Here is a 15,086-nt window from a genome sequence, read left to right on the forward strand (position 1 = left end):
AGAATGGCCCTGAGCATTAATTTACACATAACTTCATTCAAGAACAGCTGGCTTGGGGGCATTTAGCTCAGTGGTTCTGCTGTGTCCTGCAAGAACTAGGTCCCCAGTTCATCCCAGGTACAAAAAAAAAAAAAAAAAAAAAAAAAAAAAAAAAAAAAAAAAAAGAACAGCTAGCTTCAACTTGGAGTGGTAGGAAGTGGTGGCTTAGGGTCTCCTCTGTACACTGATGAGCCCCATGCAGAGCTCCATCATTGCTTTTATCATACTGAATTAGAATAGTGTGTGTCTGCTCTTTTAGTAGTCAATGGACTCTTGGAAGTTAGTTCAATGCCTCCCACGTGGTAGGTGCTCATTAATGAATGAATCAATGAACAAGTGCACCAATCAGGACACAGGAAATTGCAAGCGAGATGGGCTTGTTTCTTCAGAAATGAACTGGAGGCATTTTTCACACCTACCCCTGTAACACATCTCATGTCTTGTCCTTCTCTCCCAAAGATAATTTAAATCACTGAGACCTTGGAGAAAAGCTAGTGATCAAAGAAAGTGGCTTCTCATCTGGTCACAAATAATTCACAAGAAACACCTCTGGTAGGAAGCTTTCTTCCTAAATAATGCAGCAGTGAAAAGAATGAGCAGCCAGGTCCTTGGGGAAACTTCTATCTCCCGGCCTCTGACTCCACTCCTGAGCAGAAGAGGATGAGCACAGTCCATATTCAATATTATTGCCAATACCCATTCTTCACAGACCTCAAAAGCTACCTCTTTGGGAACCATCCCACTCTTCTTTCCATTCGGGTTCTCATTACTCTGTGTCATCACTGTGACAGCCAAGCAATGAAATCTATGGGTTAAAACTGAGCTGCAACATTTTTTAAAAACAGTTGTAGTTCAAGAAATATTTTTCAATGGTGTGATTGTGTGTGTGTGTGTGTGTGTGTGCGTGCGCAATGTCCTTCTGGCAGTCACATTGAGGAAGGGACTTTCTTTTCTTTTCCACTGTGCCCAGCTTGGGGTAGTTGTCTTGGGTCAGGTTCTTCAGAATGTTTCTCTGAGGCTAAAGGACAAAAGCAAGTGACTTATTAAAGAAGTGCTTCTGGAGATACCAGTAAGACCATAAGGTGAGCAGAAAAGGAAAAGGAAGAAGTTGAGTCCCTGGCAAGACCTGGAATGCAGAGCGCATCTCAAGGAAAAAGGCTTTCAACCTCCCACCCCTTTAGCCTTTGGCTGCAGGGGAGATAAATTCCCAGGCGGTTTGGGCTCTCACAAAGTGTAGGCAGAGTGGCTCGAGGAGTTAGTTCCATCCTTTGAAGAAAGTCCTAGGTTCTGGCCATTAGAAGCAAAGCACACAAGATCTAGGAGCCAGTGCACCAGCCTGCAAGGGCACCCACTGAGGGGGCTGGGAACAGTGACAGCTGCATTAGGACAGGACATGTCACAGCAGTGGTCAGCTGTACATTATATCACGGATGGTTTCTTTCAGAAGCCCAAGATGTTGACAAGCCCTTAGCTTTTTCCAGTGGTTTGGCCTTTTGTAGACACTGTCCTAATTCAGAACAATATTCTCTTGGATGCAGAGGAACACAGCCCACAAGGGCTGAAGGCAGGGTGTCCCATGGCTTATAGGCAAGACCATTCTATACGTGAGCAATGGCCTGGGCCCCACATCCTCCCCTCCACTGATGCTCAACCTCACTGCAGTGATTTATGGGGTGATTTATGGGGCCTCCCCGGACTAAGTCACTTCTGCATGCTCATTTCCTTCCTTCTTTTACAACAAGATAGATTTCATTTTCTCAGAAGCTGCATCTCCTTGCATAATCGGAAGTGGGGGTTAGAGAAAAGAGATGATAGTGGTCTGAAAATGCAGAATTAGCTGAACTCAAAAGCATGTCAAATTCTTCTAACTGCAAATACTTTTTAAGCAATGAGCTTGGAAAAGCTGCATTTTGCCCCCAGTCCCTAGCTTCTTTTAGAAACCCCATGTTGCTTTGAAGGGAAATGTGATTCATAGGTTTGAATTCCTATTAATTTAACACAACTTCATCTTGTTTATGGGGGTAATTTATTGCCCATGAAAAAGGTTTAGCCTCTCCTTTTCCCATTTGTTTCTCTCTCTCACCATCTTCCATCTTCCTTGTCTCTCATCTTTATTACCTACTCTCCTCTCTGTTCTTTTGCTTACTTCATGGTATTCTCTCTCTCTTTCTCTCTCTCTCTCTCTCTCTCTCTCTCTCTCTGTCTTTTCTTTATGTCTCTCTCTCCCCCATCTCTCATCCTCCCCCAATCTTTAACTTTTAAATATTTTCAACTTTTAACATTTTTTATTTTTAAAAATGACGCATAAAATTGAATGTATTTATTATATACAACATGATCTATTAAAGTATTTGTGCATTCTGGAAGGATTAAATCTAACTAATTACAAAGACATCATATTTTACAATAGATCACCTGAACTTGTGTTTCTATCTGTGATTACAAATCCATTGAATGGCATATGCCCATCTCCCTCACCCTTCCCAACCACCCTAGCCTCTGAAAACCACCTGCTATTCTCTATTTCTGTAAGATTGCTTTGGTGGGGGGCACACATAAGCAAGATCATGGGCCAGGGATTTAGCTCAGTGGTTCTGCTGCTTGCTTCACAAGCACATGGACCCGAGTTCGATCCCCAATACCCCCCCAAAATCTCCCATATAAGCAAGATCGTGCAGTATTTGTCTTTCTGTGCCTTGATTGTTTCCTTGAACACAATTCAATGCAATTTGTCTTTCTACTTTTTCCTGGGGCATCTCTTCCTCCTACTCCATTGTCCTCTCTTCATCCTCCCTTTATTTTCTATAACTGTTTATCACTTTTCATTTCCTTTTCCATCTTTCTTCCCTTTGCTAAGCCTTTGTAATAAGCACAGAAATCATGCATTTTCAAGCTAAGACTCATATGGGTAAATCCAGGCTCATAACAATTGAGGCAGAGACAAAGACAACTCCTGCCCTGTCTGTGAGCTAAATCTTGCTCTCTAACAGCCAGGGCTCCGAAGACTGGGAGAGAGCTCTGTGTCAGCTGAAAATTAAACAGTGCCTGAGCTAGCTGGACCACCTGTTAGGACATGCTCAGAGCTCCAGGGGAGGAGGTGAGCTGCCTCAAGACATTTAGCCCCCAGGACTTTCCTGTTAATGGGATCTTGGCACTTGCCCCTTGGGTAATGGAAGTTGCCAACCTGAGCCATAGGCCTGGAGATGGGAAAGAAGGAGATTGAGAAAGGAATTTCCAACGTGGCACAACCTTTTGGTTATACCTCTGATTTGATGTGTAGAGCTAGACCCTGCCCTTGAAAAGCAAAACTTTTTATGGAGTTTGTATTATCTATCACTATTTCTCATTATTCCCCTTTATTTTTCATTAACATCTCTTAATGAACAAAGAGTAAAATTAAAACTGTCATCTGTTCAGATACCTCTTAAAATTTAAATTAAAATTTTTATATAAATTAAGAAATTTTAAACAGCACATAAAGTTATAAAATGAAAAGTGAAAGCTTCCTTATCTGGTATTTCCTTTCCTGTTGGTGGCCAACCAGAGCTAGCAATTTCTTACAGTCCCCTTCTGGGAAAAACTGCCTACCCCAACAAAATATGTGTCTATTCATATATATGCCTGGTTTTTATTTTTCTTAACATAAACAAGATTGTGGGAAAAGAAGATTATGCCATACACATATTCCTCATTTTTCATATTTTATTTCACTATACTATACATAAATCACTCTGTGTGTACATGTGTGTGTGTGTACGTGTGTGTGTGTGTTTTACTGGGGATTAAACCCAAGACCTTTGCACTAAGCCACATTTCCATCTCTTTTTATTTTTTATATTGAGAGACAGGGTCTTGAAAAGTTCCTCAGGCTGGGTTTGAGCTTGTAATTCTTCTGTCTCAGCCTCCCAGAGTGCCTGGATTTCAGGTATATGCCACTACGCCCAGCAGTCTAATTGTTTTAAAACACACTTTTTTTTGTCTAATAGAAATCATACAGAGACACTCTGGCTAAGTTCTTAGTAAGTTTATGGGGGTCAAAGAATTTTTGAGATACTTCAAAATCTGTCTCCCCTCAAAGGTATGCAATGATGTATACTTCCACAAAAAGTCTCCATGAAAATGTCTATTCTCTCATCAACACTAGATAAGATCAATTTTTTTAAAAAAAATTCCGTTCTGATTGCTGAAAACCAGTGTCATTCTAAAGATTTGGTTTCTTTAATTGTGAAAGAGGTTGAGGTCAGGGAACAAAGGATGAAGAAGCAGGTGGCTAGGGAGCCATGTCTTCTCTTGGAATTTGCTCTCACGGGGTCGGCGGGGAGCCATGATAGGAATTGGGAAACAAGGAAATGCATAGGCTGAGGGTGAAAGGGGTGAGCAGCAGTGACTTGTAGGAGGGAAGGGGCCCTGACAGTGGATGGAAGAGACCGCCATGGGCAGCAAAGGGCTAGCTCCTGCTCTGGCGCAGCTCTAAAGAGAAGCGTGGGCCTAGATACTTTTGACCATGTCTTGGGAGCAAGGACACAGCCCAAGAGTTACCACTTGGCATCTCTTTGTTTTAGTTTGGCTTAGCCCAGGTCACAGAGGTCCTTAATAGTAGAAATGTGCATGTATTCGAATTCTGGAGACTAAACCAGATGATGACAATAATAATCTGCTGCCTTTGCAAACATTTTACTGTAACTTTCTTGATGAAATGGTATTCTATATTCTAAATTGGAAATAATGGCAGCATGAGACATCTGCCAATATGAAAATTTCAAGTGATCTATGTGTTTGTGAACACAAGGTGGGACCAGGGTGTGAGGTTGGAACTTCCAAGACACTTGCTGTCTGCTCCCATTCTCTTAGTCCACAGACCTTGGTTCTATGAGTTTATTTTCCCAGCTGCATGGACACTGCCTCTGAAATACTCCAGGGCCCGTTTTGCAAACCTTGGAGCTGTGTGTTATAGCCTAGCTCATGTGCTCCTTAATATCATGCAATTCTCCCATTCAGTGCCTACGAGGCCACTATCTGTTCATACTCTCACTTCCAATCTGCTTTCCTAAGTGCAAACAATGTCCCAAATGACTGATAACAGAGCTGGCATCTTGGTAAGGTTAATGTGTGCCCAGAACCAAACTGGCATTCTAGTGGCCTTGTGTATAAGAAATCCAGTCTGATTGTTCCCAGTGCAGCTGAGAAGGACACATTTCTAATCTGCAGAGCCAAAAAGCAGAGCTCATGCCTGTAATTAGAATATCAAAACCTTCCCACATATTTGAAGCAACCATTTGGATGTGTCCTTCCTGTCCCAAACCTGCATTCTAACCTTTCCTGGGTGGCACTGTATCCTGGATCCACCTGGAAAGTTATAACCTTTTGGAACAAGAGCTGCACTTGCCTAGAACACCTTGAATTGCTCTGTGGATGATCAGACCCTGGATGAACTGGAGATGGGTCTCAGTTCACTCAGAACAAACATGCTGTCGGCATCCATCCTGACCAAAGCGATGTTGATCCAGTGCCCGGAGCCTTACATTTCTGCCCAACACTTCCACCACTTGGAAGGAAAAAGCTCCCTGTAGCAGAGGGGGAAAGGACTCTATAAAATTCTCCCATCATCACAGACCTGAAGATCAGACCAGAGAACAGAGGAGAGTGGTTCTTGCCTTCTTCCATCTCATGGTCCTCACTATACAGGGACCACCAGGACTTCATGACCTCCTCTGAGTCTCCTTTGCTGGACCTGGTGCTGCTGAGTAGAGTCCTTGGTTTCTATATCTGCACAGTACATTCTGTGTCACAGCTGCTTACTGTGAAGCTGGGAAGAAATCCAGCTCTTATCTAGGCCAGGGATTTCAGCAGTAGAACAAAGATCCCACATGAACATGGGTCTACTACATAAAATAGAAAAAAGTAGAAATGGGTGAATTAAAGCTGGGGTGGCGGGCAACTTTACTTTCCACATCTTCCACATCTTCTCCCATCTCCTGGGGCTCTGGAAAGGGACAAAGGAAACTTTAGGTACCATAAGATAAAGTTTGTAAGCTACTGGGTGCAGCTGCACTTGACAGGTTAGGTATAGATCAAAAAGGAAAAAAAAAAGAATCAAGTCAGACTGATATATACAAGAGTAGCATTTACTTGGACTATGGTTGCTACCTTACAGTAATACATATTCTCCAAAAAGACATTGAAACTGAAGATATACACTTAGCACAGTAGAAAGGCTGTCTATGGGGGCAATGAGGAGGGAATATAAGTGGGACTGAGTAAAATATTTAATTAGTGAAACAAGATGATAGGTTTAAAATGGAGCAAACTCCTTGCTAATAATCTAAGTTCCTCATTTTACAGATAAGGAAGCTGAGACCCAGGAAGGGCCCACAGTGATTGGCTGCATGATCTGGGTAGAACTGTAGTCCTCAAAATCCTCAGTATCAGACTAAAGTGGCTGTCATTTGCTTCTGTGCATTGAGTGTTTTGCCTGGAAGTCTTCATGTCCTGCATTATTTAGATCCAGGAAGAGCTCAAGAGATCAAACACAAACCACCACAGATATTTGATCAACCCCTGAAGCACACTGAGGACAAGAGAAGAGCTGAGGTTCAGCAAGTGTGTGGGGAATACGCAGGGGACATGTGCAAAAGACAGTATTACAATGTGATGGAGTATTTTGCTTTAAGGAGCTTTAGCTGTTACACTTTGGGTCTATGATTTATCTAGAATTAATTTATTGCACACTCCGTCCTCCATATGGGTTCTATGTTAGTCAACCAAGGAGAAAAATATTAGAAACCTAATGTCCAAAGAAAGTACCAAAGAACAAAACTTGAATTCTGCCACATCTTCAGTCCCACTCCAGCACTCCTTTGAGCATTGTTAGGCTGTAGTCTTGCTCATGTACCGTACAGTTGGGACGACCATGGCTGCATATACACGGAACATATTCAGACTTGTTTTATTGTCATTTTCCTCTAAATAGAACAGTGTAATGACTATTTATATAGCATTTGTGTTAGGCATCATAAGTAATTTAGAGAGTATATGGCAGGTGTGCATAGGCTGTGTGTAAATAATACACCATTTTTTAGAAAGGACTTGAGCATCTGTTGATTTTGGTCTCAGGCTAGGGGTTCTGTAACCCTAACCCTTTGGATGCCAAAAGATGACTGTATATGGTGTGAGGCAGGAACAGAGGTTTTGAGTTTTATTCCCCATATACCTATGCAGTTGTTTCAGAACTATTTATTGAAAAGACTTTCCATTCCCCATTGGATTATTTTTGTGCCTTTGCTGAAAATTAAACAATGCTACAAATGAAGCTCTATTTCTGGCCTCTTTCTTCTGTTTCTGAGAGCTCTGGGTTTATCTGTTTTTCTGTACTGCATGGGTTTGACTATTGTAGCTTAAAAGTCTTGAAGTTATGTAACACAAATTCACCACTTTGTCCTTTCAAAATTGCTTTGGCTATTCTAAGCTCATTGTATTTCCATACACATTTTAGAATCAGTATGACAGTTTCTAGAAAAGAACACAAAGAAAGAAAAAAGAAAGGAAAAGAAATCCTGCTTGGATTATAACTGAATGATGCCGCACTTGACACATGCCAAAATTCCTGCTCCACATTCTCAGCCACGCATTGGGTAGACAGTGAAACTGAGACACAGAGGAAATTATGTGTCTTGCCTAAGGCCACAAGTTATTTTGTGGTTTCCAGAAATGCCAACTCCCACTACTGGGCCCAGTGTGGCACCTTATCCAAAAGATGCTCAGCATTGCCTTTCAGGGGATACCAACACCCATGGTGATAAAAGATTATAGCAGACAAAAGCCTCAGTCAGAGCTGCCCTATCTACCTACTGAATGGTTTTCTTCTAGGGAAAAAAAGTGCTATTAGTTTTCAAAGTGACAAAGTCTTATCTTGTCACCATGGTAACTAATCATCAGGCATCCTGACTGGTCTCTTTTTTGAAAAAGCTTTTCTTTCAAATTTCCTAGGCCTTAATGACAGGCCCTGGCTGTTCATTCTGATGTCCACTGAAGAAGAACAAGACAGTATAGAACAAGGAGTTGTGTCTTAGCACTCTACCCCTCAGGAGACCTCACTAGGAAAGGCCTGTGTCTTGGACACTCCAAGGAGGCTGTGGACAGCAGGGGTTAACTTCCTGGAATTTTCTGAGTGTGGGTTTTGTACTGTTGGGTTTTGTTCATTGGTTCTAACCCATAATTCTTGCTCTTAAGACTTTCTGGCTTCTTAAATAGGAAAAAAAATTAAAGAAAGCCAAACAGTCAAATTAAGATATGGAAATCTTTGACAGACCTGTCTTGTAACTCCAAAAAGGGGACATAGAACTGACCTAGTGAAATACTGTACTGTGCTTGTTCTCTTTCAGGAACCTCGACATCCCTGAGTGACAAATGGCCATTTTCTTTGATAAGTTCTATAGGCTGAAAATTGTGCATATTCATGAAATATTCTTTTTTTTATTTAATTTTATTGAGTTTATTGGTACATTTTAGGGATACAGTACAGTTACATTCATTGTTGGGATCATGTACCTTTACATGGCAAGTCTTGATTCTCATTTTTTCCCCTTACCTCTGCCCTCCCTTCACCCCCTCCTCCCCTCCCCATCTACAAACACTTTATTTTCATCTTTTCATTCTCTCACATTTTTTTCTTTTCCCTTTTTGTTCTTCCCCATTCTTTACCAACATCTACCCCTGGGGACAACTCACAAAATTACCTCCACTTGATGCTATTCCAGGGGCCCACAATGATCCTCACTTGGTTGGTATGAATTTGAGCTATGTGTCCTACTAGCCCATGTCCTTTCACATCGAACCTTTATGTAAAGACATACAGCAAAGATGCAGCTAGCTAGAACTGAGGCCAGAGAAGAAACCAGTTCAAGCCCTTGCCAGAGAACCTACAAAAGCAGTTTTAGGGGAATGAGGTATGGGGACTCTATTGAGGGAGATCTAGGTTAGAGAGACCTCCAGGCTGCACCCAAGAGAACATTTCCCACATCTCACAGTCAAGGATGGCAAGTCCCTGTCTCAAATTTGCTTAAGGCCCTTGAATGTCCCCACTGTTGGATATTTAAGAAAGAACAGTTTGGGGCCCCAGTCAGGCAAGAAGTAGAAAATCATTTATCCAGCAAGAGTAATTGATTCATTTAGAATATTTAATTAAGGCCTCAAGAAAATGAAAATCAAGTATATTTAGTTAAAAACACCATGCATGAGTTAGAAGTAGAGGTCTCTGGACCCGTGTCTGCTCACCCTCCACCCACCACTCAAGTCCTTGGTCCCTGCCCACTCCTTGGCATTTCCTCTGGTACCAGAACATTCTCTGTATGTGGTAATTCCAGTGAGGAACAGGCTGAACTCAAAGTCACTAATTCCATTTGACAACCAGTCAGAATATGCAAGTCTTTATTTGGAAACTGCCCGTGATCCAAAAATGTGCCAAGATCTGGGAACTCTCCCTAGGGCCAGGATAGCCAATCTGGGGCTCTCTGCCCTGGGAAACTCAAGCAACAGAAAAGAAACTTGGGCTACACACTCGTCATTTTGCATTTGGTCTGTGCATCCTAAGATCCTTCTGCCAGCCTGACTTCTGTCAGAGCAGTCGGTTTTGTGTCTGAACAGTTGTCCCAGAGGTACCCTTTTGCGAAGGGTACCACTCTCCCTGAGACCTTTTCCTGCCTACCTCAGTACCACAGTGTGACTTTCTCAAAACCCCTGGAAAATGAGTGGGCTTGATTGTACCCTCAGTTCTGACCTTAAGACATTAAGCCCCATTCTTAGCTTGGACAGAAGCAGAGGAAAACAAAATGAGTAGGAGTGACATAGACACAGCACTATGACTCCCACTCCTCACACTCTTGTCCTAATATTAATGAATCACTTGTTCTTTTCTCCTGAGCCCATATAGGGCCTCAGTATCCTTTGTCAAAGTAAGTGATAGGAGATGGAATCTAAGACAATGCTCACTCTCCACGCTTGTTCTAGAAGTTAGAGTGTGTTATGAACAGTAGACCATGGAGCCGAGTGTGGCAGCACATGCCTACAATCCTAGAACTCTGGGAGGCTGAGGCAAGAGGATTGCAAGTTTGAGACCACCCTGGGCAATTTAGAGAGACCTTGTTCAAAATAAAAAATGAAAAAAGAGTTGAGAATGTAGCTCAGCACAAACACCTTGTGTTCAATCCCCAGTACTGCAAAAATGAATAAAATAAATAAGAATGCGCCATGGAAGATGCATGGGTTGTAGTAGTTGTAAAGGAGGAGAATGTGTTTTGTTCATTCACTTCATTTATCAAATATTGACTGAGGAGTCACTGTTTCTGAGCAAGCACTGTTCTAGACACTGGGAGACATAAGGTCTGTGGATGCGAGTGTAGGAAAGAGACAAATAAGGACATAGTGCCATATCCTGATTGCATGGTAGAGGTAGAGAGAAAATGCCATGGGAGTTCTCGTTAGGGGCAACCAAACGAGACTGAGGAGCCAGAGGAAACATCTTAGGGAAGACATTTTACTTTTGGGGAGGGTTACTGGGGATTGACTTAGGACCTTGCACTTGCAAGGCAGGCAGCAGGCCCACTGAGCTAAATCCCCGGCCCAATATTTTACACTGTTATTTTTTTTCATTGAATTTATTGGTACTTTTTACGTATACAGTACAGTTACATTCATCATTGGGATCTTGTACCTTTACATGACAGGTCTTGATTCTCATTTTTTCCCCATACCCCTGCCCTCCCTTCACCCCCTCTACCCTCCCCTATTAACAAAGACTTTGTTTCTGTTTTTTTCCTTTTCTCATATTTTTTCTTGTCCCTTATGTCCTTTCCCCAAACCTTCCCTCTTCCCCTACACATTTAACCCTTTTCATCCTATTTCACATTATCAGTTATACAATTTGGATCTTATTTACACTTTTAGTTTTTCACACCAGAGAAACTTTTTGGTATTTACACATGTGTGTCTTGTTTATTTCACTTAAAAGTATGGCCTCAATATACACCCATTTTCCTATGAGTGACTCTAGTTTCTCTTTCTCTATGGCTGAGTAGTATTCTATTTTATAGAAAAACCACATCTTCTTTATCCAGTCTTCAGTTAATGGACAATTGGGCTGTTCCCAAGTTTTAGCTATTACAAACTGTACGGCTATAAACATGGGTGTGCATATATCACTGTGTTATGATTCTTTTAATTCTTTTGGAAAGATACCCAGCAGAGGCATAGCTGGGTCAAATGGAACTTCTAATCCTAGATTTTTGAGGTATCTCCATATAGATTTCCATAGTAGTTGCACCAGTCTGCACTCCCACCAGCAATAGAGAATTGCTCCTTTCTCCCCACAACCACTCCAACATTTGTTATTGATTTCATGATAGCAGCCTTTCTTTCTAGGGTGAGGTAAAATCACAGTGTTGTTTTCATCTGCATCTCTCAAATGACCAGTCATGTGGAACAATTTTTCATGATTATTTGCTGCTTTTACTTCTTTGTCTGAGAAATGTCCGTTCATTTCAGATGCCCATTTTTTAATTGGATCTTTATATTTGGGGGACTTTAATTTTTTTAGCTCTTTATATATTCTAAATACTAGACCTTTGTCTAAGGAGCAGCTGGCAAAAGTTTCTTCCCACATTGTAGGTTGTCTCTTAGTTCTTTTGGTGGTTTCTTTTGCAGTGCAGAAGCTTTTTAATGAGATCCCAGTTGTTGATTCTTTGCTAGTTCCTGTGCTGCTGAGGATTTGTTCATAAACTCTTTTCCTTTGCCAATGTCTTCAAGAGTTCTACCTAACTTATCTTCCAGCAAGTTTAAGGTTTCTATTTTAATATTTCAATCTTTAATCCACTTGGATTTTAGTTTAGTGCATGGTGAAAGATAAGGGTCTAGTTTTAATCGCAGTCAGGTTGAAATCCAGTTTTTCCTACACCATTTATTAAAGAGGCTATCTTTCCTTCAGTGAGGATAGTTGGCTCCTTTGTGAAACAGGAGATAGCTGAGCACATCTGGAGTTCTTTCATTATCTTTAAATCTATTCCACTGATCATCAGGTTTTTTCTTTGTCAGTACCATGCTGTTTTTATCACAGTGGCTTTGTAGTTTAGTTTCAAGTTGAGGATTGTGATACCCCCATCATGTCTCTGTTGCCTAGGATGGCTTTTGCTATTCTAGGTTTCTTCTGGTTCCAAATGATGCAAGGATGGTTCAACATATGTAAATCAGTAAATGTAATATACTATATTAGGACAAAAACCATATGATCATATAAATAGATGATGAAAAAGCATTTGACAAAGTTCAACACCCATTCATGATGAAAACCCTGAAGAAAAATTGCAATAGATGGTCTTTATCTCAACTTAAAAAAGGCTTTCTATGAAAAATCAGCAGCCAACATCATATTAAATAACTAAAAGCCAAAAACTGTCACACTAAAATCAGGAACAAGACAAGGGTGTCCACTATCACCACTACTGTTCAATATAGTTCTGAAAACATTAGCCACAGCAATTACACATGAAAAAGAAATTAAAGCAATAAAGATAGGAAAGGAAGAAGTTAAACTGTCATTATTTGTTGATGATATGATACTCTACATAAAAGACAAAAAACTCTGCCAAAAGACTTCTAGACTTAATCGACACTTTCATCAGAGTAGCTGGATACAAGGTCAACACTCAAAAATCAGTAGCCTCTTGTACACAAATAACAGACTCACTGATAGAGAAATTAGGGAAATAATTCCTTTCACAATAACATCCCCAAAAACGAAGTATCTAGGAATTAATCTAACAAAGGAAGCAAAATACCTCTACACTGAAAACTACAGTATTCTGAAAAAAGAGATCGAAGAGGATATAAGAAAATGGAAAAATATCCCCTGCTCCTAGTAGAAGTAATCAACATAGTGAAAAGGGCCATACTTTAAAAACTGCTATACAGATTTGATGCAATGCCGATTGAAATTCAAACAGTATATTTCACAGAACTAGAGAAAATAATTCAAAACTTCATTTGGTACATTTTTAAGGAAGAAAAGAAACTAGCTGAATTTGGAAGCAGGCTGGGGAGGGCATAGAAGACTATCAGAACTATTTACGTTAAGACACAGATGTTCACCAGCTACCCAGGAGGCTGGATGACTAAAGCAAAAAGTATTAGATAGACACAAGAGGAAATGAGTTTTCATGTGTGTTTTTAGAACTCTAATGTCACAAAAATATAATGGGGGAGTGTTTAAGATGAATTCATGGCCTTTTCTGTGCAGAAAGGCTTTGTAGGGTGGGAGATAGAAATTGGGACTCCAAAGAGAGAAATAAATGGTGGGCTGGGAGCATCAGCATCAGCTGGCAGCTTGTTACAGATGAAATTCTCAGAGTCGAACTCTCTGAGGATGATACCTGGGAATTTGGGTTGACATACATGCCCTGTGATTCTGATGCAGACTAAACATGAAGATAAACTGTTCCAAAATTATAGTCATGCTATTACATCATTGATTCTGCCTGGGGCATCTCCACTGTCCCAAATCAACACAGCCTTTCACCTGCTCCACTTGGCACCACCTCCTCCTGATTTACTGGAGTCCTTCAAAGTCTCTCTCTCACCCTTGACTGTAGTCTCTACATTCCAGTATGGCTTTGGTCCCCCCACATCTACCCCATGTGTCCTCATGCCTTGGAAGCTTGTCAGTTTAAGAACCTGAACCCACTAGACCCAAATAAAAGGCCCAGAGGTGGTGTGGCAGTGACCACAATGAAGCATGCAACAATCTATTCTGCACAGGGACTTTTATCTTATTCTGCATCTCTCTGGGCAAGAATGCAGGCCAGGTCTGAGAGCCAGCAGCCCAGGCCCACATCCTGGTTTTCCCTCTTTCTGGCTGTGTGATTTTCCCCCAAGTTATTTATAATCTCTGTGCCTAGTTCCCTAAACTATAAAACAGAGATAATAACAGTACCTACCTCACCAGGTCATGGTGGGGAAGAATGAGTTCATACAGGAAATGTACTTGGACCAGTGCCTGGCTCAGTGAATATGACTATTACCAGAATGTTATTCACCAACTGCAGCCTTCTGTCTCCAGTCTCTCTTCACTGCTCCTGGCTTTGCTGCCTGGCCCACTAGACACTTGGCAGCTTCATGCTGAATCAGCCATTCTTTTTCTAAAAAGTCCTCAGTGGGTCCCATAGTCATCATCAACTTTAAGCACCTTGTCCCTCTCCCCTAACAGTAGAACCCTTTGTCCCTTTGCTTCTGGTGGGCTCTTGAGGTAACAGAGGATCTGGTTGGGTTGAGGTCAGGGGATAGAGAGGCCTTTCAAGGCTCTTCATTGCGTGTTTTTATCCTTGAAGATACAACCCAAGGAACTCTGGGGCCCAAGGAGTCCAGCATGAAAACCTCTGGTCTGTGAAGTCCAGACAGCCCATCAAGGTGCTTATTTCCTCCAATGTCATGGTTGTGGGGGGAGAAATCCCTATGTACAGTCCCTCAAGCTTTTGACTGGAGCTGCTCATGTGATCCATACTTCCAGATGGCCTTGACCTGAAGTTCCCACCTAACTGGTCTCACTCAGCTCCTATCCTTCCTGTCAGCCTAACCCTGGGGACCACCCCTTCCTCTCAACCCCGATCCTTCTTACATTTGTCACATACCCTTCCCAAAGGCGGGAAACAGACCCTGGGGAGCCCTGAGAACAGAGAAACCCAGGAGGAGCTATTTCCAGAAGGATCTGGCTGGTTGCCCCAGCTTTGTTCTGATTTCTGAGGTCTTTTAGAATTTTCTCATCACATTGCCAGGAAAAGTATAATGAAATTTTCATCCCTCCCTCACTTTAATAACTTTTGTTATGTTTTCTGATTATAAAGTAATATATGGCCAATATATTGGAAGATACAGGTAAAACACAGAAAACTTTAAAAAATAAAGTTTAATGCCTCTTCAGAAAGACAGGCTTGTTAATACTTTGTTATACTTCCTTTGAGCATTTTTGTGTGAACATATTCATACAATTTGGGATATATATATAT

The sequence above is a fragment of the Fukomys damarensis genome, unplaced genomic scaffold (genome assembly GCF_012274545.1).
Source record: "Fukomys damarensis isolate Sample0158 unplaced genomic scaffold, DMR_v1.0_HiC HiC_scaffold_7, whole genome shotgun sequence".
NCBI lineage: Eukaryota > Metazoa > Chordata > Mammalia > Rodentia > Bathyergidae > Fukomys > Fukomys damarensis.